We start from the raw sequence: 6,113 nt of genomic DNA, 5'->3' as shown, positions 1-6,113 counted from the left end.
GTTTAACTTTTTGAAGCTGAATAATACGAAATTTGTCTCATGATTGCCTTTATTTACCTGATAGACAATTCTTAATAAAGGATTAAAGCTATTTTCAAAGTAAGAGTTAGAAGACGTTTAATAGTCGTTAGAAAAAATAGCATAGATTTTATTGAGAGCGAAAAAATAATGAATTAAAATAAAGAAAAGAGTGCTTTTTGTTATTATTGAGCAAAAGGTTACTCTTTGACCATCTTGATCGTGAAAAATGACGCATTTACTAATTAACTTGCAGAGGAAAGGAAGCCATTTGTTATGCAAGATTCAGAGGGCAAGTATTTCAGTGTTGAGTTCAAAATCATATCCATAAGAATTTCTCTTATAAAATCTTTCTTCGTTTGTATTGTTTAATTTTCTGAAGCCGAATAATACGACATTTGCCCTAAGATTGCAGTTATTCACATAATGAACAATTCTTGATAAAGGATTAAAGTTATTTTCAAAGAAAGAGAAGACGTGTAATAATCGTTAAAAAAAATAGCGTAGGTATTATTGAGAGCGAAAAGATAAATGAATGGAAAAAAATAGTGCTTCTTTGTTATTATTGAGCTAAAAAGTTACTCTTTGACCATCTTAATCGTGAAAAATGACAAAAATGAGGCATTCCAATTAACTTGCAGGGGAGAGGAAGTCATTGGTTGTGCAAGATTCAGAGGGCAAGTATCTCAGTGTTAAGTTCAAAATCATATCCATTAGAATTTCTCTACTAAAATCTTTCTTCATTTGTTTTGTTTAATTGTTTGAAGCTGAATAATACGAAATTTGCCCTAAGACCTTTATTTACCTGACACATGTAAACAATTCTTGATAAAGGATTAAAACTATTTTCAAAATAAGAGAAGACGTGTAATAATCGTTAGAAAAAATAGCATGGATTTTATTGAGAGTGAAGAGATAATGAACGAAAATGAAAAAGAGTGGGTTTTTTTTGGTTATTATTGAGCTAAAAAGTTACTCTTTTTACCATCTTGATCGTGAAAAATTACAAAAATGAGGCATTTTTTAAAATTGACTTGCAGAGAAAAGGAATTCATTGGTTGTGCAAGATTCAGAGGGCAAGTATTTGTGTTGTGTTCAAAATCATATCCATAAGAATTTCTCTTATAGAATCTTTCTTCATTTGTATTGTTAAATTTTTTGAAGCCGAATGATACGAAATTTGCCCTAAGATTGCAGTTATTCACATAATAGACTATTCTTGATAAAGGATTAAAGCTATTTTAAAAAGTTAGAGAAGACGTGTAATAGTCGTTAGAATAAATAGGATAGGTATTATTGAGAGCGAAATGATAATGAATGAAAAAAAAGTGCTTTTTTGTTATTATTGAGCTAAAAAGTTACTCATTGACCATCTTGATAGTGAAAAATGACGCATTTTCTAATTAACTTGCAGAGGAAATGAAGGCATTGGTTGTGCAAGATTCAGAGGGCAAGTATTTGTGTCGAGTTCAAAATCATATTCATTAGAATTTTTCTTATAAACTCTTTCTTCATTTGTATTGTTTAATTTTCTGAAGCCGAATAATACGAAATTTGCCCTACGATTGCAGTTATTCACATAATAAACAATTCTTGATAAAGGATTAAAGCTATTTTCAAAGAAAGAGAAGACGTGTAATAATCGTTAGAATAAATAGCGTAGGTATTATTGAGAGCGAAAAGATAAATGAATGAAAATTAAAAAAAAAAAGTTCTTCTTTGTTATTATTGAGCTAAAAAGTTACTCTTTGACCATCTTGATCGTGAAAAATGACAAAAATGAGGCATTTTAATTAACTTGCAGAGGAGAGGCAGTCATTGGTTGTGCAAGACTCAGAGGGCAAGTATCTCAGTGTTAAGTTCAAAATCATATCCATTAGAATTTCTCTACTAAAATCTTTCTTCATTTGTATTGTTAAATTGTTTGAAGCTGAATAATACGAAATTTGCCCTAAGACCTTTATTTACCTGACACATGTAAACAATTCTTGATAAAGGATTAAAACTATTTTCAAAATAAGAGAAGACGTGTAATAATCGTTAGAAAAAATAGCATGGATTTTATTGAGAGTGAAGAGATAATGAACGAAATTGAAAAAAGAGTGGGTTTTTTTGGTTATTATTGAGCTAAAAAGTTACTCTTTTTACCATCTTGATCGTGAAAAATTACAAAAATGAGGCATTTTTAAAAATTAACTTGCAGAGGAGAGGAATTCACTGGTTGTGCAAGATTCAGAGGGCAAGTATTTGTGTTGTGTTCAAAATCATATCCATAAGTATTTCTCTTATAAAATCTTTCTTCATTTGTATTGTTAAATTTTTTGAAGCCGAATGATACGAAATTTGCCCTAAGATTGCAGTTATTCACATAATAAACTATTCTTGATAAAGGATTAAAGCTATTTTAAAATAATTTAATTTTGTGTGTATTCTAGCCTCTGATTGCTTAATATCCAAAAAGGAACACAAATTATTTCTGTATAACCTGGTTTGGTATGGGGACACACTCCCCTGACAACCAGCTGAATCATCTGTATCCATACAATCCTCTCATTTCCAGTCCTCGGGATTCATAGAAAATTCCAGATTTATAAATGTACCTTTAACTTCAAACAATAATTCGATCTTACCACATGTAAACAAACAACAAGGCTGCTAGGCCTATGTGTATCAGTTTTTACCTCCCCTCGCTTCCCATCACTTCCGTTACTTCCGTTACTATGGTTGTATTATTGAGCGGCAAATAAAATGCAACGAAATTTTACACCATAGTTATTAAATGATTTTAAAATTAAATTATTAAGGAATGACTCTAATTCTTGGCCAAATTATTCGAGTATAACCTGGTTTGGGTCAGTTTACGCTGTTTTATAATCCGCTTCGCGGATTATAAAGCGTAAACTGACCCAAACCAGGTTATACTCGAATAATTTGGCCAAGAATTAGAGTCATTCCTAAAAAGTTAGAGAAGACGTGTAATAGTCGTTAGAATAAACAGGATAGGTATTATTGAGAGCGAAATGATAATGAATGAAAATTAAAAAAAATAGTGCTTCTTTGTTTTTATTGAGCTAAAAAGTTACTCTTTGACCATCTTGATAGTGAAAAATGACGCATTTACTAATTAACTTGCAGAGGAAAGGAAGCCATTTATTGTACAAGATTCAGAAGGCAAGTATTTCAGTGTTGAGTTCAAAATCATATCCATAAGAATTTCTCTTATAAAATCTTTCTTCATTTGTATTGTTAAATGTTTTGAAGCCGAATAATACGAAATTTGCCCTACGATTGCAGTTATTTACATAATAAACAATTCTTGATAAAGGATTAAAGCTGTTTCAAATTGAAGAGAAGACGTTTAATAGTCGTTAGAATAAATAGGATAGGTATTATTGAGAGCGAAATGATAATGAATGAAAAAAAAGTGCTTTTTTGTTATTATTGAGCTAAAATGTTACTCATTGACCATCTTGATAGTGAAAAATGAGGCATTTTCTAATTAACTTGCAGAGGAAAGGAAGCCATTGGTTGTGCAAGATTCAGAGGGTAAGTATTTCAGTATTAAGTTCAAAATCACATCCATTAGAATTTCTCTACTAAAATCTTTCTTCATTTGTATTGTTTAATTGTTTGAAGCTGAATAATACGAAATTTGCCCTAAGATTGTCTTTATTTACTAGATACATGTAAATAATTCTTGATAAAGGATTGAAACTATTTTCAAAGTAAGAGAAGACGTGTAATAATCGTTAGAAAAAATAGCATGGATTTTATTGAGAGTGAAGAAATAATGAATGAAAATGAAAAAGAGTGGGGTTTTTTTGGTTATTATTGAGCTAGAAAGTTACTCTTTGACCATCTTGATCGGAAAAATGACAAAAATGAGGCATTTTTTAAAATTAACTTGCAGAGGAGAGGAAGTCATTGGTTGTACAAGATTCAGAGGGCATGTATTTCAGTGTTAAGTTCAAAATCATATCCATAAGAATTTCTCTACTAAAATCTTTCTTCATTTGTATTGTTAAATGTTTTGAAGCCGAATAATACGAAATTTGCCCTACGATTGCAGTTATTCACATAATAAACAATTCTTGATAAAGGATTAAAGCTGTTTCAAATTGAAGAGAAGACGTTTAATAGTCGTTAGAATAAATAGGATAGGTATTATTGAGAGCGAAATGATAATGAATGAAAAAAAAGTGCTTTTTTGTTATTATTGAGCTAAAATGTTACTCATTGACCATCTTGATAGTGAAAAATGAGGCATTTTCTAATTAACTTGCAGAGGAAAGGAAGCCATTGGCTGTGCAAGATTCAGAGGGTAAGTATTTCAGTGTTAAGTTCAAAATCATATCCATTAGAATTTCTCTACTAAAATATTTCTTTATTTGTATTGTTCAATTGTTTGAAGCTGAATAATACGAAATTTGCCCTAAGATTGTCTTTATTTACCTGATACATGTAAACAATTCTTGATAAAGGATTAAAACTATTTTCAAAGTAAGAAAAGACGTGTAATAATCGTTAGAAAAAATAGCATGGATTTTATCGAGAGTGAAGAGATAATGAATGAAAATGAAAAAGAATGGGTTTTTTTTGGTTATTATTGAGCTAAAAAGTTACTCTTTGACCATCTTGATCGGAAAAATGACAAAAATGAGGCATTTTTTAAAATTAACTTGCAGAGGAGAGGAAGTCATTGGTTGTACAAGATTCAGAGGGCAAGTATTTGTGTTGATTTCAAAATCATATTCATTAGAATTTTTCTTATAAACTCTTTCTTCATTTGTATTGTTTAACTTTTTGAAGCTGAATAATACGAAATTTGTCTCATGATTCCCTTTATTTACCTGATAGACAATTCTTAATAAAGGATAAAAGCTATTTTCAAAGTAAGAGCTAGAAGACGTTTAATAGTCGTTAGAAAAAAATAGCATAGATTTTATTGAGAGCGAAAAAATAATGAATTAAAATAAAGAAAAGAGTGCTTTTTGTTATTATTGAAGAAAAACGTTACTCTTTGACCATCTTGATCGTGAAAAATGACGCATTTACTAATTAACTTGCAGAGGATAGGAAGTCATTTGTTGTGCAAGATTCAGAAGGCAAGTATTTCAGTGTTGAGTTCAAAATCATATCCATAAGAATTTCTCTTATAAAATCTTTCTTCATTTGTATTGTTAAATTTTTTGAAGCTGAATAATACGAAATTTGCCCTAAGATTGCAGTTATTCACATAATAAACTATTCTTGATAAAGGATTAAAGATGTTTCAAATTTAAGAGAAGACGTGTAATAGTCGTTAGAATAAATAGCGTACGCAGCACAGTTAAGGCTGCAGTAAGGAGGCGGGTCCTAATTTATACGGGAAATGCTTACTATGACATCACAAAAAAATATAAGTTCTTCAAATTACCACAAAATGAAATGATTTGCTATTTTAAAGTTATGAATAGCTTTAAACTACATCAATACTAACTAGTGCATGCATTATTGTCGTTGGTTAAATCCCACATAGAAATATATAAACAATTCACTGATCGCAATGCACTTGTCAATGTGACGTCATATCGGAAAATTTGACGCAGTTTGTATGCAGTGAGAGGCGGATCAAGTTACATTTGCTTTTACACATAAACTCAAGAAGTATGAAGATATTTGAAAAGTGCTACGAACCTGTTGAAATCTTGCAAATAAATTAATTATATCTATATTTAATGTACTTGACCAGCAAAATATTCAACATACGGTCTAACAAATGTAATTTTAGCAATTAGATAGTAGAATCTATATAGGTTCGCAGCACTTTTCACAAACTACAAAGAGTGTTGAAAATAATTATATGTTAAACTTAGATTTTTAACTTGGTTATGCCCTTGCAATATTAAAATTTATAGATGACCTCAATACTTCAGGTATATTTGCTAAAATCACGTGACTATCACATCACGTGACATGTCTTAATAAGAAATCTAATCGTCCTCAACATTTAGTTTTCAACCACATTGCATTTGTCCGATAATAGTAAAGTCCTAAAAAGAAATGCCCATCCTTGTAAAGAATGTATTTTCTATCTAAAAAATTCGCCGATATTT

The sequence above is a fragment of the Saccostrea echinata genome, unplaced genomic scaffold (assembly GCF_033153115.1).
Source record: "Saccostrea echinata isolate AGI-Se365-2 ecotype Australia unplaced genomic scaffold, CSIRO_AGI_Sech_v1 ptg000039l, whole genome shotgun sequence".
Lineage (NCBI taxonomy): Eukaryota > Metazoa > Mollusca > Bivalvia > Ostreida > Ostreidae > Saccostrea > Saccostrea echinata.
Note: the sequence above shows the minus strand (reverse complement) of the source record.